Source organism: Manis pentadactyla, chromosome 6 (genome assembly GCF_030020395.1).
Source record: "Manis pentadactyla isolate mManPen7 chromosome 6, mManPen7.hap1, whole genome shotgun sequence".
Lineage (NCBI taxonomy): Eukaryota > Metazoa > Chordata > Mammalia > Pholidota > Manidae > Manis > Manis pentadactyla.
Window position 1 is genome coordinate 57,383,666 of NC_080024.1, and position 23,801 is coordinate 57,407,466.

Consider the following 23,801-nt stretch of genomic DNA (forward strand, 5'->3'; position numbering starts at 1 on the left):
TTCTCTCTTTGCCTTTGATCTTTGAGCTTTTAATTATTACATATCATTGTGTGTCTTCCTTGGGTTCATCATGTTTAGGGCTCTGTGATTCCTGGACATCAGTGTCTATTTCCTTCCCCAAATTAGGGAAGTTTTCAGCTATTATTTCTTCAAATAAGTTTTCCAACCCTTTCTCTCTTCTCCTTCTGGGACATTTGATGTTGTCCTAGAAGTCCCTTAACCTACCCACATTTCTTTTTATTCCTTTTTCTCCCTGCTTTCCATCTTGAGTGCTTTCCATTACTCTTCCAAATTGCTGATCCATTCTTCTGCATCCTTTAATCTGTTGATTCCCTCTAGTGTATTTTTCATTTCACTTACTGTATTCTTCATGCTCATGGGTTCTTTTTTATATTTTATATCTATTTGTTAAAGCCATCCCTGAATTCTTTTTTCAAGTCAGGTGAGCATCTTTATAACCCTTACTTTGAACTCTTTATTAGGTCAGTTGCTTAGCCCTGTTTAATTTAGTTCTTTTTCTGAAGTTTTGTCTCGTTCTTTCGTTTCAAGTGTATTTCTCTGTTTCCTCATTTTATTTGACTTTCTGTGTTGTTTCTCTGGATCAGGTGAAAGGGCTATCTTTCCCAGTCTCGAATGTGTAACCTCATGTAAGAACACTCCCTGGGTAGACTGAGTATGTCTGGGGGTTTTGGATAGCTGGCTAGAGGCCAGAAAGGCACGTGCTGGGGTGTCTCAGTGCTGGAGCTCCCAGGATGTGGTCCGCAGGTCTCTTGGGTGGGTTCTGGTTAGGTCCATGTTGGCCTTATGGCCCAGGATGGCAGAGCATGGTTCAGTGGTCTCTTGGGTGGGCTCCAGTTGGGGCTGCACTAATGGGGTGGCTGAGGTAGTGAGGTGCAGTCTGGAGGTCTCCTGGGTGGGCTTTATCTGGGGCCTTGTGAAGGAGGAGGCTGGGGGCAGAGGAGCATAATCTGGAGGGTCTTCCAGGTAGGTATCAGTCATGACCGTGGTAATGGTGTGGCTGGGGATGGAAGTGGCACCGGTTGGGTGAGTTCATGTGAGTGCTACATAGCTTGGCCTCAGTGGGACTGCTGTATCTCTAGTGGGTGTGTTTGGACATGTGTGGGGGCCGGACTCGGCCTCAGTTTCACCTGGAGCTGGTGTGTGCCCCTGACCTTGCTCTTGTCTGTGGTATCAGTGTGCTGGGAGCAGGGGTGGGAATGTAAACAGTGGTGCTCACCAGCAACTCTGGACATAGAGAATTCTAACAGTTCCACTACCATTTGATGATTGCTTTAGTTTTGAAAATTGGCTTCCTTCATTATAGTGTGGTTTCCCTTCAAAACTGCAACTTTTTCTCCCTCTGCCCAGGGCATTGAAATCCACACTCAGGTCCCTTGGTGACATCCCTCCTCATTGCAGGGCCATGCTGGTTGTGGGGCTTCTCCATCACCGTGTCTCCATCTCTCCTGCTGATTTTTACATGGCCTTCACATCCTTGTTGTGAAGGTCTTCCCTCAGGCCTGGTTTTCCTCAGGATGAGTTGCTCTGTGTGTAGGTGGAGATTTGGCGTGTACACTGGAGGGGCAGGGGTTGGGCTCTTTCTATGCCTCCATCTCGGACCCACCCTAGTCTATAGTCTATAACAACACTTTAAAGCAGATGTAATCAGGCATTAATCATTATCAAGTTTAAGTGGAGAAGTGAGTGTCTGCACACTCAGTGACTAAGTCCCAATTGCCAAAAACAGAATGTGTTTATTTCTTTAAAACACTACATAAATTTTCAATATTTTATTACAGCTGGCGGTCAGAAATCTCATTGTGAACAGATCTTTTCTGAAACCGGCATTTCATTCAGATGTGTAAATATAACAAAAGCCAAATTGAAGAACTTAGATTATTTGAATTCCAAAAGAAGGAAAGAAAAAAATATCACATCTTGTTCTACTTTGTTTTTATTCATGACCATTCCTTATTAGAAACTGCCATCTGAAGCTTTTGACATTCCTGTTGTACATATAGTATTTTAAGTGCTTCCATGGAATAAGTTGGTTGAAACAAAATAAAATATCTCCTCCCGGTATGCTCTGACATTGTGCATGTTAATGCAGATGCCGAAGCATGACAGACTGTTTTCCATTAGCAGAATCTTGAGCCCCATTAGAGAGCCAAAAGATTTGCATTCCCTAAATGAAAATGCCCTGCTAAAGCAACGATTCAATTTTCTCTGCTCTCGTCACGTGAGATGAGATGAATGTTATCAGCTGTGCATGAACTCAACCTTAAAACGAGAAACACAAAGCTGTTCATTTGGCTTTTACCCAAGAATCTCCCCACCACTGCTCCTCGTGTTGGTGAGAGCTTATATACTCTCATGAGCTATCTAGGCATGGGTGGTGAAGGTTGGATGTTTGACACTCCTCCAAACAAACAAATTTTTGAATTTTTGTGTTTGAGTGTTTGGCCAGTACCTGACAAATCCAATTCTTTGAATCCTCCTTTTTATACCATAAAATTACACCCTATCCTTCTTAAAGAACAAGGGAACAGAAAAAGTTGTACAATGTTTGTATGCATCTATTTCCAGTTAACACAGTAAAAAACAGGTGAAATCAAAACATATTTTTACTGTAGGAGTAGGGGAAAACATTGATCTAACCTGATTTTTTAAAACCATAACAATACTAATTATATAATTTGGCCTTTCTGATCTGTAGTCACATGGCTCCCTGCTATGTCTCTTTTTACATTTAGAACCCACTTAAATATCAATAGTTGTGAAATAACTCCAGAGCTAGTTAATGAAATAAATGTTTCCCTTTGTCATTCAACAGCTGTTCTTTTCCAAGAACTGTATTGATCCAAACAACTACAAAATAGTATTTTTGCCTTACACTAGCATTAAAAATCATACAATGACATTTTTAAAAGCTGAAATTCAAAAGATGAAGTGTAAAGGAATGTACTTTATCCATGGCAAATAGTCTCTAACCCCTATTTTTCCAATGGTGCTAGAAAGCCACCTTTCTTTTTAATAAGTATTATGCAAACCCACATACAAACAAGCTGTTGGCAAACAGGGCAGCTGGAAGTGCTGACAAAATAGGAAACCAGTTACCTGGCAGGATCTGAAAGACTAAAATGCCCACCTGCTCCTCAATGTCTTCTCCAGTAGCCATCGCCATGCCGACTCTCAGAGGCCTGCCTTGGATTCAAATTTATACCTTTTAAAAGCATATTTAGTCATTTCTATTTTATCTTAAAGGACCATAGAATTTCTCATCATATCCTGATCTGAATTATCATATTAAATTAAAATGTTCCCCCCCCATCAAAATAACAATAGATTTTTGTGAAGAAATGGGATATGTGGGACCTTGAAGGATTTGTATGCTGTATTCTACTAAGTATTGGGAAATCTAAGACAGGAAGGGGAAAATCGCCAAATATCAGAGTAAAGAAACTAAGTGTAAGCTCTGGGTCTCATCATCCTTCTTAGTGTGAATTTCTACAGAGTTCTCCTAGGAGTTCTAAGGGAAGCAGGAAATGTGTTTTGGGGATACCCCTAAAAGAAAGTTCGAGGCCACAATAAAATGTGTCTGCATAACATTTTTTGTTACCCAATTAGAGGATCTTACTGGGTTGAATAGTGTCAGGGTGGGCCCTAAATGCAGTGACTGGTATTCTTATAAGAGGCCATGATGGACATGGACAGGTATTCTTATAAGTGGCCATGACAGACACGGAGACATGTGGTAAAAAGCAGTGACGACGGAAGCAGAGACTGGTGCCATGCAGCTGCCGTGAGCCAGAACACCAGCGATCACCACCATCAGAAGTAAGAAGAGGCAATGGAACATTCTTCCCTAGAGACTTCAGAGAGCATGGTCCTGCTGCTCTCTTGGACTTTGGACTTCCAGTCGTCAGTACTGAGAAACAGTACATTTCTGTTTTAAGCCACCTGGTTTGTGGTCCTTCATTACAGCAGCCTCAGAAAACCACTACAAGGACCACATTTATAAAAGTGCATTCCAGTTTTTCTTTGGCAATAAAATTATTCATTAATGAACACCAAGGAGCTTTCCAAACCAGCATTCCTAAAGTATGCTGAAGACCTTAGTTTTCTTCTTGATTTGGAGGAGGGAAGGGTCACTTTGCTACATTTCAGTTAATCAGCAGCTGCATATTTAATGTGAACACTGCCTCCTAAGTGCACCAAAATGTGAGGAGTTCTAAAGGAAGCAGAAGTCCTTCAAGACAAAGCTCCTAGTAGATTTACTACTTACTTACGATAAATTCATGGGACTATTAACAGTCAAATATTAGAATATATATGACCTAAATAGGACTGTCAATCAATTAAATCAAATTGACATTTATAGAATATTGCATTCAACCTTCTTCTTAAACTCAATGGAGCATTCACCAAGATAGACTACATTCTTGGCCATAAAGCACATCTTACTTAGCAAATTTAAATGAATAATAGTTGTACAAAGCCTGTTCTTACAATGGGTTTAAACTAGAAATCAGAAAGATAGATGGAAAATCTCCAAATAGTTGGAAACTAAACAGCACACTTTTAAAATATAACACATGGATCAAAAAATAAATCTCAAGAGAAAGGTTTAAATATTTTGAAATTATAAATATGAAAACTTATAAAATGTGTAGGCTGCAGCAAAAGCAGTGGTTAGACAGAAACTTACAGGATTAGACACATACATGAGAAAAGAAAAGGAACTAAGATCAATAACATTAGCTTCTACTTTAGGAAACTAGAGAATAAGGACCTTTTAAGGCTATGCAAGCAGAAATTATAAAAATTAAAATGTAAGTCAATGGCCTTGAAAACAGAAAAGTAATGGAGAAAATCAACTACTTGTTTCTCTGAAAAGATCAGTAAAATTGATATACTTTTGACAGGCTAATCAAGAAAAGAGCAGGGACACAAATCACCAGTATCAAGAACTGAAGAAGGGACTTTACTATTGATCTATCAACATTAAAAGCATAATAAGGGAATACTATAAGCAGCACTATGACCACAAATTTGATAATGAGATAAAATGGATCAATTCTCTGAAAGGTACAATCAAAACCTGCAGAAGCAGAAATAGACCTGAATAGTCCTACATCTGTTTAAGAAATTGAATCAACAATTAATAAGCTTCCAAAGAAGAAAGGACCAGACCCAGATGGTTTCAGTGGTAAGTCTACCAAACATTTAAGAAAAAAAAAAATGACAATTCACCACAATCTCTTCATGAAACAGAAGTAGAGAGAACAATTCATAGCTCATTCTATCAGATCAGAATTACCCTAATACTAAAACAAGATAAAGATATTAAAAGAAAAAAAAGTACAGACCAATCTCTCTCATGAATACAGACACAAAAATTCTTAGCACAATACTAATAAAGAAAATCCAATCATGAATAAATAAAATTACACACACAAGTGGGATTTTCTTCAGGTATGCAAGGTTGGTTCAGTATTCAAAATTAGTCAGTGTAATCCACATATCAATAGGCAAAAGAAAAATCAGATTATAGCAATTGATTCAGGAATAACATTCGACAAAATTCAGCACATATTCATTATTTTTTAAAAGTCTCTCAGAAAACTAATAACAGAAGAAACTTCCTCAACTTGATAAAGAACATCCTCAAAAAACCTGTAAATAACATACTTAACAGTGAGAGACTGGACAATTTCCCTCTAAGATGGGAACAAGGCAAGAATGTCCTCTTTTACCACTCTCATTCAACATTGTAGTGGAAGTTCTAGCTAGTGAATAGAACAAGAAAAGAAAATAAAGGTTATACAGATTGGAAAAGAAAAATAAAACTAGTTTTATTTGCAGATAGTGTGATTTTCTATGTAGAAACTCCCAAAGAATCTACCAAAATCTCTTGGAACTTGTAAGTGAATATAGAAAACTCACCAAAAGCAGAAGCCCTGCAACAATTGCACCGAGGAGAAAGGCAGTGAGTTGACAATAAAGGAATTACAGTGAGTCAGGCATCTGCAGAGGCTAAGTCAAAGGCAGGCAAAGTGAATTTGTCCCTTTCCCCTAAATCTATTACAGATATCATGGATATTTATAATCCAGTCATAACATCTCACACCTGATTTTTCTTGCAGCTGCCTGGAATATTTGAGAGGGGTAAATTATTTGAAGTAGATGCTGTTCATCAGAGCAAGGAAACACTTGATGTGGAACATAAGTCAAATTTAATCATTTGCTGACCATTGTCATTATCAACAGACCAAGAGAGAAAAATTAGAAAGATATAGTAATTATAGCATTGTAGAGCTGAGCTTTCTTCCAAAAGAATATTAATATTAGAAGAAAAGGAGTCCTTTTGGCCTCTGACATCAAATTCTATAGTGGATGACTTCTCTGTTGGTACTCTGATGCACTGCAAGGATGAATGTATTTCCCACAAAAAGTACTTTCCTATGAGTAAGAATGGGCTTATGCTACTAGCATATTTCTAAGATTTCTTGACAGAAACCAGAGCCAATATATATCAGCCATTACATTATATTTTAAATAGTAATCAGTTATAGAAAGCCATATCTTGGTCTATTAATTGATTAAAAAATTGAATACAAATGACTACTTTGACGCCTACTTTTAACTGTAACTTCAATTAAATGAATCATTTTAAATGTTAAATGTTTCAAACATTCTAAATGTTTACTGTAAGTGCTTTCTCCATTTACATGTTCTTAAGGATGATTTTTGGTCATGTATGTCATTTGTCTAAAACTAAATGGTATTGTATTTTTTCACTTAAAAGGAAACTAACTGATGTACCACAAAAGCCAAGTATGAAACTTATATTTTATCAAAGACTTTGTTGATATAATTGTAAAACAATGGAGCACTATTAAGACCCTATCCACTTTGAAAAGATATATGCACCCCTATGTTTACTGCCACATTATTTACAATGGCCAAGAGGCAACCTAAGTGTCCATAAATAGATGAATGAATAAAGAAGAGGTGGTACATATACACAGTGGAATACTATTCAGCCATTAAAAAAGAAATCCTGCCATTTGTGACAACGTGGATGGGCCCAGAGGGTATTATGCTAAGTGAAATAAGCCAGGCAGAGAAAGACAAACACCATATGATTTCACTTATTTGTGGACTCTAAAAACAAAACAAAACAAAACAAAATGAATAAAACAGTAGTAAACTCATAGACATTGAGAAGTTACTGGTGGTTACCATAGGGGAGGGGTTGGGAGGGGTGGTAGGGAGGGTGATGGGGATAAAGAGGCACAAAATCTCAATCATAATATAAAGTTTGTCACAAGGATGGAAGTGTAGCATGGAGAATATAGTCAATTGTTCTGTAACATCTTTCAGTGTTGACAGGAACTGCACTAGTTGAGGTAAGGATTTAATAATAAGGGTAACTGTTGAACCACTGCGTTCTATACTTGAAATCAATATAATATTGTATATCAACTATACTTCAATTTTTTAAATAGTTACGTTTATATTGTAGTCTATTAGGTGTGCATTGCAATGCTGATAGATAGTGTTTTACCTAATGTTGAACTACTTTCAAAATTAAAGTCAATCCTCTCAGACCCTGATGCTGCTTTATCAACTAAGTTTATGTAATACACTAAATCCTATGTTTTCATTTTAAAAGTCTTCACAGCATCTTCACCAGGATGGATTCCATCACAAGAAACTACCTTTTTTGTACATTCATAAGAAACAACCTGTTCAGGTTGGCTATGACACTGCAACAATTAGTCCCATCTTCAAGCTCCATTTCTCATTCTAGTTCTCTCACTATTTCCACCACATCTCTAGTTACATCCTCCACTGAAGTCTTGAACCTCTCAAAATCATCCATTAGGACTGGAATCAACTTCTTCCAAATTCCTGTGAATGCTGCTATTTTGACCCCTTTTCATGACTCACAAATGTTCTCAGTGGTATCTAGAATGGCAAATCCTCTCCAGGTTTTCAATTTATTTTGCCTAGATCCATTAGAGGATTTACTAGCTCGAGCCTTACAAAATTTATTTCTTCAATAAGAAGACCTGAAAGTTGAAACTATTCTTTGATCCATGGGTTGCAGAAGGGATGTTAACAGTCATGAAAATGTTAATCTTGCTGTCCCTCTTCATCACAGCTCTTGGATAACCAGGTATACATTGTCAATGATTAGTAATAGTTTGAAAGGAATCTTTCATCTGAGCAGTAGGTCTGAACAGTGGGCTTTAGAGTATTCACATAACTATATTGTAAACAGATGTGCTATCATTCTGGTGTTGTTCCATTTGTAGAGCAGAAGCAGAGTAGACAACATAATTCTTAAGGGCCCTGGGATTTTCAGAATGGTCAATGAGCACTGGCTTCAAGTGAAAGTCACCAACTGCACTAGCCCCTAATAAGAAAGTCAGCCTGTTCTTTGAAGCTTTGAAAGCAGGCATTGACTTCTTCTCCTCTCTAGCTAGGGAAGTCCTAGATGGCATCATCTTCCACTAGAAGGCTGTTTCATCTAAACTAAAATCTGTTGTTTAGTGTAGCTATCTTCATTAATTATGTATCCAGACCACTAAAACTTTCTCCATATCAGCACTGAGGCTATTTTGCTTTCTTATCATTCATGTTTAGTGGAGGGCACTCTAATTTCCTTCAAAAATGTTTCCTTTACATTCATAACTTGGTTAATGTTTGGCACAAGAGGACTAGTTTTTGGCCTGTCTTGGCTTTAGACATGCCTCCTCACTAAGCTTAATCATTTCTAGCTTTTGATTTAAAGTGAGAAATGTGTGACTCTTTCTTTCACTTGAACATATAGGGACCATTGAAGGATTTTTAATTGGCCTAATTTCAATATTGTGTCTCAGAGAATAGGAGGCCTGAGGGGAGAGAGTAACGGGAGGAACCGTCAGTCAGTGGAAAAGTCAGAACATACACATTTATTGATTGAATTCATTGTCTTATGTGTGCATGGTTTGTAGTGCCCCAAAACAATTACAACAGTAACATCAAAAATCACTGACCAGAAATCACAAATATAATAATAATGAGAAGGTTTGAACTATTGTGAGAGTTAGCACAAGGCAACACAGAGACCGAAGTGCACAGATGCTGTTGGAAAAGTGGTGCCCATACACTTCTTGATGCAGGGTTGCCACAAACCTTCAATTTGTAAAAAAATTCAGTATCTGTGCAGTACAATAAAGCGAAGTGCAATTAAACAAGGTATGCCTGTACTTGCCTGTTTTTTAGCTCCACTGGGAGTTCTTTAATATGTAATTTAACTTTAATTCATATAAACGTTATAATTTTGTCTGATTATCTCATTCAACCTTTTGCAAATAGGGGATATATTTTCTTGTACGATTATTGACTTACAAGTGCTCTTTATAAATGTAATTGTTCCAGTGCAGGAGGAAAAATCATCATGGTGGTTAATATTTGATAGGGAATACATTCCTCTTTAAAATTCCCATTGCAGAATAGTGATCTTTTTTATAACAGGACAGTAACCAAAGCAAGTGAAGACAATTTTCCAAAGTCAAATGTACTTATTTCTCACTATGGTATATCCCTTTTCCATGAAAAAGGAATTCATTTTTAATTCATTTCTCCTATGCTTTTTCACCATATCACTAATTTTAATGGGAAAAATATTTAGAATAGATGAAGTAATAAAGAATTTGTTTTCCCTGGCCCTAAGTACCTAATTGTATACTGTATAGAAAATTTAACCCAATAGTCATATCCAGAATTTTTCACATTCATGGCATTGTCCTGGTGAAATTCCCTAACATAGAATTCCATGTCAGACACCAGTAGGAAATATTATCTAAGGCAATAAAAAGTGAGATGATAAAGACAAGATGACAAGCAATAGCTATAACAACGTGATGAAATGACAAATGAGGATGGGAGCAGTTACTGTGCTGAAGAAGTGCAAACCCAGCTATGATTGTGTGCTGACATTCTCCTCTGGGGTATAAGATTTTTTTTTTCAATGTGTCCTCCTCCTCCTTTCCCTGCTCCGTTCTGGAGTAAACACACATGTACACATACATGTATATTTACAAACTCACATTTGATAATTGTATCTCTATCCATAATGGGTGATCTCTGAAAAATCTCACAAAGACTTGATCTGGGGACCATTCCATCAGGACTAGTCTTGAGCATCCTTTGGTGGTAGCTTCAGGGAAGTTTCTTCTAGTTTGGTAAGCAGACACTGTCCTGTAAACCTATAAGGTTTAGCCTGTTTGAGCCAAACTGAGAAGTTTCAGATTGTTCGAAAGGAGGAACATTTCGCCATTATGTATGCACAGTTCTAGGTCCTCCCTTTCATTGCCTGGTTTTCTATAAGCGAAGAGTTAACATAAGGTAGAAAGAAAACATTTTCCACAACTGCTGTAGGACTATATGTCTAACGAATCAGTTGCTCCAAGTCAGCTGCTTGATTTTATCTGGTGTGTCTTTCAGAGCCTTGCTGGAGAGGACCAGCAGCCTCGTCATCACACAGGAGCTCGTGGGAAAGGAAGAATCTCAGACATACTGGATCAGAGTCTGCAATTTAGCAAACATTGTTTTAGAGAGTATTTTGGTTTTTAAAGAGTTCAAAACTTAAATGAAGTAATTTCATACTGGTGACATCTGTGTTCCAAATTTGTAAGATTCAAAATAGAAGAATTCAACATTGGTTGCCACAGAAACACTTAGATTGACACATTTCTATAGTAGAAATAGTAAAAAGAAGTTAGAATGACAAGGACCACTCTGTAGGGTCCTGTTTGAAAAAGAATTCGTGTTTAGCCATCACATGTTTAATCAGACAGTTTTAACAATATATGGTGCTTAGGAAATGCCACCAAGAACTCTGCAAAATAAGTCCCAAAAGAATAACAAATGTATGTGTTGCTAACCCGTAGTGTTGCCCATCTAGTCTCTTAGGGCCACTGCAGGACAGGCAGATTATAATGGTTATAGTGCTTGGATATTTGAAAATATGCCAAAGGTTTATTCAGAATAGGAAAGATATTTTCTGCATTTAGAACTCTTTGGGAAAAAAATCAGAAACCAGATGCAGTTACGCCCAGAGTTATATGCCCCACTAGTGAGCATAAATAGCCAACAAGTAAAGGCCAATATTAAATGCCCTTCGGAAAGTTTAACAGTATAAGTTCCCAGAGCATACTATATCAAGTGACCTATAAACCTGAGTTATGGTGTGCTCATTTAAACGTTTTGTAATAAAGTAACTCATCTAATTTTTTGGATAATTTTTAACATCTACTGCTGCCACTTCCATTAATAGAAATTACCAAGGAAACTTTGCTGTTCATGTTACTAGAATTAAAGTATATTTTTGACTTCAAACTTTATATGGCTATTTCAATAACATTGAAAGACTTACTTAAAATGAGTGTCATTGATATTTAAATTACATGACTTTTGCTGTATACATTAGTGGAAATAGTACCAAGGTTCACTTTGTTTTAATTTTTTAATGAGGAATCCCACTTTATGTCTAATCTAGAATCACCTTTTGGAGGCAAAGGAGATGAGATAAACTCAGCCCTTCTCTTAAGAAACCTAGAGACATTTGAATCTTTTGAATCTTTTTTTAATTAGATAAAGGCCTTTTTGTTGAGGTTGCCATGTACCTCTTTACAAGTGAACTGAAATCCTGAAATAGGGCTTATTAAAATAGTGGAGCACTGATTTTATAAAATATATCAGGTATTTGAGCCCGTTATAATCAACTTGCATTCACATAGAAGAGAACAGTTGTTTTAAAGATAATGGTCTATTCTGTATTACTCCTCTTAAATGTTAGGAGTTTGAAGAGCTAAAGGCCTAAATTCTAACTGTAGCCCTGCTAGGAAGGAGACCTCTGAGGACTTGGGCAACTAAACTCTCGGATGCCCATATTCCCTGCCTGTGAATAATGGTATGAATGAAACCAATAAGAGCTGAAAGCACTCACTCATCTCTAAGGGGTATTAAATACATAGGCGCATTCTTGGTTTTCTTATTAGAACAGGCATATGATACTCCTAAGGACTTGGTATTTGGGAGCCAAATGATCAAGTGGTCAGATAAGTTTTAGAGTAAAATTTAAAGAAAATTCTGGGGAAGTAGAAGGCAGATAAGAATTTTCTTTGCCTGGAATAGAACACTCCTTGGCAATCATAAAAAATGTTCTCTTTATTCAACAGAGAAGGAAAGAAAAATATAACTATAGGACTCCAAATAGAGTCAGCTAAAAACCTAGTGTCCTCAAACACAGGCAGGTTCATATTCAACCCTCAAAAGTCCCAGCCTTAAAGCCCTTTAATGCAGAAATGAGTTGGCAGTCTATGATTCATTTGAATGATACAATAACTGAGAATATAGCACATAGTAGCTGATGAAAAATCATCCCTGTTAGGAAAGAAAAAGGTAGTTGTCATAGATCTTGTCATTCTATAGGGAAATATTTTTGAACACTGAACAAATAGTTGAACATTCTCTTTGTTGGACTAAAATGCACAGTGCCATAATCGAACATAAAAAGTCATTTTAACATGTTGAGCATATGGAATGCTGAAGAACTTCATAGATAGATGACTTCCTAAGACTGTATCCCTCTAAACAGGATTATTAGCATTGCCACCCACACAATACCTGCTTTAAGAAAGGCTCAGTACCAACTTTCCAACAATTAAAAAAATGTAACCTTTATTTTATGAAGGCAAATTATTTTTCTTATGTCTTTTGAAATAAGCTTTTACATATTTTTAATATAAATTAATGTTTTATCTATAATATATTGTTTGATTTCACTTTGATCTAGTATAGTTTTCATTCTCAGGAAGAAATAACAGAGTTCAAGTCACTTTTTAAAATGATATTTTCTTATTGTATCAAGTAATTACAAATAGAATACTTCATAATTTCTTCTAAGTTGAACTTGAGCCTGGATGGAAATATTTTTTAGTGCCCAATATATTCAGATATCATTTTCGTTTTTTAAAAAAAAAATTTCTTAGGAAGAGATTGTATGTTTAGTTAAGAATACATATCTAAAAGGAAAATCTTTCAAAAATCCACCAACATCATCCACCACATCCACAAAAAGGACAAAAACCACATGATCATTTCCAGAGATGCTGAAAAGACATTTGACAAAATTCAACATCCATTCTTGATAAAAACTCTCAACAAAATGGGTATAGAGGGCAAGTACCTCAACATAATAAAGGCCATATATGACAAACCCACAGCCAACATCATACTTAACAGTGAGAAGCTGAAAGCTTTTCTCTTAAGATCGGAAACAAGACAAGGTTGCCCACTCTCCCTGCTTTTATTCAACATAGTACAGGAGGTCCTAGCTACGGCAATCAGATAACACAAAGAAATAAAAGGCATCCAGATTGGTAAGGAAGAAGTCAAACTGTCACTGTTTGCAGATGACATGATATTGTACATAAAAAACCCTAAAGAATCCACTCCAAAATTACTAGAACTAATATCTGAATTCAGCAAAGTTGCAGGATACAAAATTAATAAACAGAAATCTGCTGCATTCCCATACACTAACAACGAACTAGCAGAAAGAGAAATCAGGAAAACAATTCCATCAAAAATAATAAAATACCTAGGAATAAACCTAACCAAGGAAGTAAAAGACCTATATCCTGAAAACTATAAGACACTCCTAAGAGAAATTAAAGAGGATACTAATAAATGGAAATTCATGCCATGTTCTTGGGTAGGAAGAATTAATATTGTTAAAATGCAATCTCTATCAAAATACCAACAGCATTCTTCAATGAACTGGAACAAATAGTTCTAAAATTCATATGGAACCACATATGACCCTGAATAGCCAAAGCAATCCTGAGAAGGAAGAATAAAGCAGGGGGGATCTCGCTTCCCAACTTCAAGCTCTACTACAAAGCCACAATAACCAAGACAATTTGGTACTGGCACAAGAACAGACCCAGAGACCAGTGGAACAGAATAGAGAGTCCAGATATTAACCCAAGCATATATAGTCAATTAATATATGAGAAAGGAGCCATGGACATACAATGGGGAAATGACAGCCTCTTCAACAGCTGATGTTGGCAAAACTGGATAGCTACATGTAAGAGAATGAAACTGGATTACTGTCTAACTCCATACACAAAAGTAAACTCGAAATGGATCAAAGACCTGAATGTAATTCATGAAACCATAAAAGTCTTAGAAGAAAACATAGGCAAAACTCTTGAATATAAGCATGAGCAACTTCTTCATGAACATATCTCCAGGGGCAAGGGAAACAAAAGCAAAAATAAACAAGTGGGACTGTATCAAACTAAAAAGTTTCTGTACAGCAAAGGACACTATCAGTAGAACAAAAAGGCTTCCTACAGTATGGGAGAATATATTCATAAATGATATATCGATAAGGTGTTGACATCCAAAATATACAAAGAGCTTACACACTTCAACAAACAAAAAGCAAATAAGCCAATTAAAAATGAGCAGAGGATCTGAACAGACTCCTCTCCAAAGAAGAAATTCAGATGGCCAACAGGCACATGAAAAGATGCTCCACATCGCTAATCATCAGAGAAGTGCAAATTAAAACCACAATGAGATATCATCTCACACCAGTTAGGATGGGCACCATCCAAAAGACAGACAACAACAACTGTTGGCAAGGATGTGGAGAAAGGGGAACCCTCCTACACTGCTGGTGGGAATGTAAATTAGTTCAACCATTGTGGAAAGCAGTATGGAGGTTCCTCAAAAAACTAAAAATAGAAATACCATTTGACCCAGGAATTCCACTCCTAGGAATTTACCCTAAGAATGCAGGAGCCCAGTTTGAAAAAGACATGTGTACCCCTATGTTTATCACAGCACTATTTACAATAGCCAAGAAATGGAAGCAACCTAAGTGTCCATCAGTAGATGAATGGATAAAGAAGATGTGGTACATATACACAATGGAATATTACTCAGCCGTAAGAAGAAAACAAATCCTACCATTTGCAACATGGATGGAGCTACAGGATATTATGCTCAGTGAAATAAGGCAGGTGGGGAAAGAGAAGTATCAAATGATTTCACTCATCTGTGGAGTATAACAAAGCAAAAACTGAAGGAATAAAACAGCAGCAGACTCACAGAACCCAAGAATGGACTAACAGTTACTAAATGGAAAGGGACTGGGGAAGCTGGGTGGGGAGGGATAAGGGGGAAAACAGGGCATTATGATTAGCACACATAATGTAGGGGGGCACAGGGAAGGCAGTATAGCACAGAGAAGACAAGTAGTGACTCTATAGCATCTTACTATGCTGATGGACAGTGACTGCAATCGGATATGTGGTGGGGACTTGATAATGGGGGGAGTCTAGTAACCACAATGTTGTTCATGTACATGTATATTAATGATACCAAAATAAAAAAACAAATAAATAAATAAAATAAAAATAAAAGGAAAATCTGACTTTGTGAAACTATAAATTCAGGCTTTCAGACTGTCAGTAATCCTGAAAGAAAAATTACCTGAGCTTTCTCAGAGTGACCACAATGCCTTCCTATCCTAAAAACACAATACACACATGTACACACATACACACACCCATTCGTTCTCTACCACTATGACCAAAGTAAGAAAAATGAGAAACAGAGGCATAATTACACAAGAGCCAAATTAGGAGAGTAAAAATAGTATCTCAAGCTTTCAGAACCACTAATTTTTTTCAAAGTGAGTCAGAGGGTAGAGCAGCAGCTATCTTATCAAATGAAGTAACTGTATCTTTCTAATCAGCTACCTTGTGATAGAACATTAACTGTAGTCAGTCATGCTTAGTGTCCTGCTATGTATCCTAGATACACAAGGGGAAGTATCAGTGGTGCTTGACTTGGTGAATATGCTTATTCATATGCTTAATAAACATATGCAATAAATATATTCCTCTTATGTACTTTAATGTAATAAAATGCTTTCTAAAAAATATTCAACTTGTATGTGCATTAACAAGAAAATGTTCTATGTGGAAACTGCATTTTGCTTGGGTTTTGATAAGGCTCTATAGGCTACCTATATACTTACTAAAGTTATTTAAAGATAAGGGAAATGTGGTCCTCTAAGGCAGGGTTTCTCAACCTTGGCACTGTTAACATTTGGGGCCAGATAAATCTTTGTTGTGGAGGGCTGTCCTGGGCATTAGAATGTCTAGCAGCTTTCCTGGCCTCTACCCACTAGACACCATTAGCACGTCCACCCTCAACTGTGACAACCAAAAATGTCTCCAGATACTGCCAAATATTCCCTGGCATAAGATTCTCCCCAGTTGGGACCCACTGTTGTAAAGATACAAATTATTGTGGGCTTGGTCAGGATCAAACACTAGTGCTCTCTTCAGCAAAATTTGGAAAGTAAAATCCAGCAAGTTTTCTTTCCCCAAGCTTGCTTCTCTCCTTAACACAGTAAAAGGCATTATTACCAAAACCCACTTTCTTAAGCCAGAAATCTAGTGGTACTCTTATATCTGTTTCCCTTGCTCCAAATTTTCTAATTCCTAACAACTCTAATCATCTCTCATATTTGAGACGGCACTTTTATCTTCACTGACATCTTTCCAGGCTTTTTGCTGTGCACCTATGCATGTGAGTGCACACGTGCGGGCACACACACATACTTGTGTACATAGCTATCTATGAACATATGTAACATCAATACCCTCCATCCAAAGATCACGGGGAGTGTATCCACAGTTACATATGCAGGTTTATTGCTGCAACAAAGGAGGCCACATACCTTAGGGAACAGAAAGACCCTGGGCCTAGCTGTGAGCACCTGGTCAGCTTCTGGATATCAGGGCCTGCTATTGCTTTTGCAAAGCTTTTGCAAAGCTTAGAGAATTTTTAAACCTGCACTAAGGTCTTATACTTGTTACTCTACTAAACTTCGATGAGTGTCTAACAGGTAAGGAGAGGTTAAACATATAATAAGGAATAGTGCAAGTCTGGGCAGAGAAAAGTGGGGAAGCATCCAGAATATTGGTCTGGCCTTAAAGGGAAATAGAGTCATTTCTCTGTGAGACTGGAGGAAAAAAGATAAGCATATGTCTGGCCATAGAATAAATGTTCAGGCCTTGCCCAGGATAATGGTAACTATGGGAGAAATAGCTTCATCTCGTCTGTTGATGTTAGGAGAGAAGCAACTCTGCAGGGAAGAGACCTGGAGGAGACAAGACCCAAAGGACAGCTGGAGTGTGAAAGTGAAGGTCATTTAAGACCTGGAGGGCAGGAAGTGTGTGGCCAAGGTGTAGAAAAGGCATCCAAACGACAATAGCCGGCAACGGCTTCCACTCTGAGCACTTACTACATACCTACTAGAAAAACACAAAGGTTCATTAATTATTATATATCGAAAAGCAGTTGTAAAATTTAGAAACAAAAGGAAAACTTGCAAAATCTAGTTAATAAAAGATGAAGTAAAGGAGAATGCTCACTCTGAAGAGCGGTGCTGAGGCTGTCTTCAGCCAGTGCTGAGGAAGGGCCGGAGAGCTGGAGAAGAGCAGAAGGCGGCGGCCAAAGAGCTTGACTTCAGAGGAAGACGCGGCTGCTCCGTGGGAACAAACGCAAACTCCCGGGGCGGGAATAGGGAGCTGGGGAGAGCCAGCCCTTGGCTGCGAGGACACACGCGGTTGCCCCCAGGTGAGGCCACAAGCACAGCAGCACCTCTGAGGCCCAAAAGCGCGGGCTGCGTGCAACCGTGGTTTACAGCCGACCGAGGGTCCAGCGGGCTTGGGGAAGGTAAAGTCAAGTCCAGAAGGCAGGTACAGCACCCGTAGCAAAGAAACATGTTTTCTCGAAGCCCCATTAACTGTCCCAACTGTCCTATTTATGTTGGTGATGGTTGTAACTGCTTTTTGTCAGCATTTGAATTTTCCTTTTTTTTTACTCTTTATAAAAGTCATACACACTCATTATGCCCAAATAACACAACTGACACTTCATTAGGCCTCTTTCCCATGGTTTTTTCCCCTGCAGGTATGATTTCCCTTGTTTAGACGTCTTCCGCCCTAGGTCACTTTCATTCCTCAGAGCAGTTTAGGGAGGTATCTTTTATGGAGAAAGTTTTTTTGTTTATTTGTTATTAACCATGTTTTTATGAGTTTTCATTTTATTTTTTAAGTTCAATTGGTTTGGGGTGCTTTACCACAAATAATTAGTCTTTGTGTGTGTGTGTGTGAAAGTGATACATGTTCATGTTGAAAATTCAAGCACTTCAGACAGCTATAAGGTAAAAACTAAAAGTTCTTCATCCTTGCCTTGAGACAGCTAGGCCCAACTATCTAAAGAAAATCACTCTAAACAGTTTTTCAGTATCGCTCCAAACGTTTACTATGAATTTTCATTAAATAAGAATTTAATGAATATCTTCTATCTAGTCCAGCACTGTACCAGGAGTCAGGGGTTTAAAGACCAACAAATTTTGTTGCTTAGGAAATTCATAGACTTTACAGCCCAGTGGGAAAACAGCAAAACGCACAAACAACAAGCAAATACAAACAATGACTAAAATGATGGATTGCAGTGATTGAAAATAATACACACTGCGTATCATTCTGCAACTTGATTGCCCCTACTCTCATCCTTTCTGGGGCAATATGTGGATCTAACTCATTAATTGCTGGATAAAATTCATACCATTGGTATAACATAAATCATTCACTCATTCTCCCGTTGATTGGCATTCAGGTTGTTTCCAAAATTTTTTCAGCTCAATGCTAAAATAAGCATCTTTATACTCATACCTCTATGTTTTGAGGCATTTGACCCTTTATTGACATATGCATGCAAATATTTCCAGCAGTCTTTTGAATTGACTAGGTTAGAATGTGCCATCCAAAACTATATTTATTTTGTGAAATGTTCAGTCTTTTCCTTATGGCATCTGACTTTCTAACATGGCTTAAGATAATTTCTCCAACCTGTAAGGTTCCACAGATATTTTCCTATATGTCGTTATCATATTTTATTATGTTCTTTTTACTTTGAGATATTTAATCCACTTGAGATTTACTTTACATACTATGTGTTGCTTTATTCTGAATAAATATCCAATTATGTCAGCACCATTATGAAGTAAACCATCACAGATTAATTCTTCACATTTGCCTGGGTCTACCTCTGGACCCTCTATTCTCTTTAATATTTTTATATTACTGTCCCAATATCTTGCAGTTTCATTGCTAGTTTTAGAGTAAGTTGTAATTTCCGGTAAGCCAAGTTTCTTTTCACCATTCCTTATTTTTCAAGAGCTGCCAAATGATCTATTATATCAGTATAAATACTCCCTACTGGTAGACATGGAAGTAATTTCCAGTTTATATTTCCTATTATAAATTCCTAGAACAAGTGATTTTTCATCATTTAATATAACTCTGTGTGGCACAAGTAGACAACAAAAACCATACATTAATGTGTCAGACCTGCTATGGGTTCACTTATTTGTAGGTGACACCCTGGTACACAATTGTATTATACACATGATTCAAATTCACATCTCCACAAAATTAACAACCATGATTCAGTAGTGTTTGTCACTGTGTCAAATCCACAAATGTTAAATCTTTCAGTGTCAAGAAGCTACCATGTAAACTATGAGCACCCTGATGAATTTTATTGGTATGCACTGCCTTCTGGCCCTCAGAACTTTTAAAGATCAAATACTTAAAATGACTAATCCCTTGACTTTCTTTTTCTAGTGATAATTCCTATTCATACTTACTGCCAAATATTATCCCCTAAAGTCTTTAAACAAGAGTCTCAGAAACAAGTATGAGGCAGTCAGCTGGGCTAGTCTGGTTCTAACATTGGCACATGACATGGCTTCATCTTCAAAGTCTATTTGTGTCATGAACTCATGAAAAACATGGTGCAGCTTTCACCTTCAGCCTTCTCATGTCACAGCAGGTTCTGACACTGAGAGAGGTTATATTTGCATTTCATGCTAACCTTCTCCAGGGTGTTTGCTTGCCTCTTACACATTTACAAAGAGAAGATCCATTCGATGTCTCTAATGATAAATCTACTTCAATATTCTCCAATCCAAGAGCATAATTATCAACTGGATGTGGATTTACTTACAAAAATGTAAATTATGTGGTAAGTGTAAAGTAGTGATGTTATGCCAGTGACAAAATATGAAAATCTCTACAACAGGGAGTATGAACTTTCTTTAAAAAAACTCTTAAAGATAATGGTAATCACTTGTCAGTCAACCTTACAGAACACAGGGATCCTAGCTATAGTACTCTGGCCTTCAGTTTCAATTTCTGCCAAAGGAATATCTCAGAGGTAATAGTTACCAAAGGTCTTTTGGGTATTATAAATACCTTCCCCACCATGGATCAGGAGCTGGCACCCTACTCCCTGGCTTATTTTTTAAACCTGGACTATATTTCTTTAGCCCCTGTGGGGAAAATGTAAGTTCCTATGGCCAGGATTCTCACTTGACCCTAAACTGCTTGATGCTGTAACTGGCCTGCTGCTAGGTACTGCTTCCACACCCTGGGCAATAAGCTATTACTGACTGAGTACCCAGTGCTCCAGGCAGAGGCAGAGTTGAAGGAGGATTACAGACCTGCAGACTTTTGGATGCAGATGTGATTCTAGTGCTCAACCTACTTCCTGGAGAACAGGCCTGGTAATAGGCCCTTTCACCACAAGAACGTTCCATTGTCATTCCTGGGTCTCACTGACATGGTGAACTTGCCCAGGGCTGAAATCCATTGGCAAGACCACCCCTCATTCAGTTAAATTTACTGAGTTTCTTTTTAGTGTTATGCCCTTAACTTTTGTTAAACATTTCCACCAAAAATATCAACCTATTTATTAGGTCTCTGCATCTGCTATAGATTTGTCATTAAACACTTTGTGTTCTGTATATCACTCAGTGTTCTTCTGTAAGGTTGTATGTGATAAATTTAATTCAGTGTTAGAAAAATTATACTTCCCCAAGGAAGTGTAATTGGTCTGCTTCTCTCTATATAGTGAGATTCATGCCTTTTTTTTCTTTAACTTCCAGGAAGTTCACCACCAACCCTGAAGATCAATGTTGATAAAGTGAAGGTCCTGTGGCATGGATTCTCACCTAGCCCTGGTTGGCTAGCCTGCTACACATATGTGGGCAATGCATCGTTATTGACTCTATATAATGAGTCCCGCCCAGTGCTCTGGGCGACATGGTGGTGCAGCTGCAAGGCTGCAGAAGAGCAGAGATGAAACTGGAGTGGTGGCAGCTCTGAGGACAAAGACAGATGGCTGCGGGGACAGAGAGGCCCAGAGGCAGAGACCAGTTTGCTGCATGCAGACTCGCTCTGAGTGAACAGGATTCTAGTGACTGACCTGCCACCCTGGAAATAAACTTGGGTATAAACCCTTTTACCCCAAGAACATTCTACTGTCATTTCTTTGGTCACATTGAATCCATAGTGAACTTACCTGGGGCTGAAACCCATTGACAATCAACTATAGCAAACAGAACTGCCTTATGAATTTATGTTGTTCTTTGACATGGTTTTAGTTTTCTACTTGTTTCTATTTTCTCCAAAAGTTACTCTTTAGTCCCACTTCTCTTTTGTCATGTTTTATGTACTTTTGTTGAAATGTCTCAGTTCTTTTGTGGAATGAAATAAAAATACCCCAGTTACCCTCCCACAAGAAGTTTTTTATAATTCATTCTGCGCTGCTCTTCTCCAGCCCTGGGTCCCTGAGCACTTTAGTGTTTCTCCCAGTCATTTTGGCTCTTAGCTTTCATTGTCTCTCCTTCCACTGTTGCACAGTCCTCTTGTCTTCCCAACTAATGTCTAAGTAAAGGATCCTCATTAGCTCTTGGTACACAGAAGACACTCAAAAATCACTTGAGAAGGAAAGAAAAGAGGGAGAACAGAAGAGAGGGAGGGAGGAGGAGAGGAGGAGAGGAGGAAGGGAATAAGAGTCTAAACTTAATACTAAAAATACATGCTGCCTGTAGGGAGGAAGGGTAAGAAGAATCTATTGGAAACTGAAACAATTATATAGCAATGAAGGTAAGTGTTTAGGTTGATTTAGCTTAAGAGGGAGAAAAGTTTTTTATTGTCTCCACACAAGCAGATCAGGTCATAGCACAGGAAGCAACTCAGAAGTTCAACTGAACAGAATTTAGTGAAGGACTATTACACGGTGAGGGCAAGTTCATGGACACTGACAGGTGGAGAAGAACCCGGGATCAGCAACAATACAAAGCCCTGGCTGAAAACACAAGAAGGGAGCAGTTACAGGAACTCAAAGAGAGTATGGGAAAGGGGTCCCTGGCAGGAGCGTGGCTACAAGTAGAAGGTGTTCCTGGCAAAAATACAGCTGAGCAAGGGGGGACCCGAGAGCATAAATACCCCGAACTTTCCCCTGCCAGCTCTTCCCCTTGGCTAAGCCTTATCAGATGCCAAAGGGCAGGGGAGGACACCTCTAGGGATCAGCCTCCCAGGGGCACAGGATAGGGCAGAAGGGGGTGGGTAGCGAATTGAGGGGCACCTAGAGAATATCCAGCAGCTTATGGAGGGCGACTGTAGCAAATCCAGTCAGAGAACATCCAGCACTTTGCTTGTACAGTAAGGGTTTTTCAAAAGGATTCTGTTTGTAATTAGGTGAGAAAATGGGCGTGGAGGTAGGTATTTATCCAGGAATTTTAAGTAGATGGGGTAAAACACAGAGGTAAAAAAGCCTAAATCTCTTCAATGGATATATAAAATCCTTAGAATTCCATATGAACATAAACCGTCATTTAGAGTTCAGGGTCTTTTAAGTACTTCCAAGATTACCTTTGTTTTTTTAGACAGTACAGCTGCCTACAGGGTCATTTTTAGATTTTTTCCTGTACAGGTGTTTTTACTCTTGGAGGATCCACCCCCTAACATATCAAACATTAAAATATACCCATCATAAATACATTGACTAATTGACATGTCTGCTTTGTAGACATTTAATAAATATCTATTTTTTCAGTTTTGCAGAATTTTTTATACTTCAATGCAAAACTTTATTTTTCAGCTCCCAAACACATTTTTGACCCTGGAAGAACCCTTAATCCTTAGGTCATGTGCCTACAGTAGTTGCCCAGTAAAAGGAGCCCAACTGCCTCCCTTCAACATGTGTGAAGCAGATTATTATTTGACAACAATATCACCTCCAGGGAACATCTGCTGGTGGTTAGATCTAAGCTGGTTTACAGTTTCCTGTCCTGAGCTTCCAGAAATGCAGCTTATTTCTTCTTTCAGACTCCAGTAGTTCCTGGGCTTTGCGTTAATTACACATGTAAATGTAAATGTCACCTTCTGAGGCTCTTCAGGGAAGGAATGTGTGGAGCAAGTGAAGGTTCCTATGGCCAGGATCCTCACCTGGCCCTGGTTGGCTAGCTCACTGCGCACGTGTGGGTAATATGTTGTTATTGACTCTCTATAAAGAGCTCCGCCCAGTGCTCTGGATGACACAGTAGCACGGCTGCATGCCTGCAGGAGAGCAGAGACTGAGAGGTGGCAGCACTGAGGACAGAGATTGAGATGGCTGCAGGGGGTAGAGAGGCCCAGAGGCAGAGACCAGCTTGCTGCATGCAGACTTGCTCTGAGTGGACGGGATTCTAGTGATTGACCTGCCACCATGGGAATAAAGTTGGGTATGACCCTTTCACCCCAAGAATGTTCCATTGTCATTCCTCAGTCTTACTGAATGCATAGGGAACTAGCCCG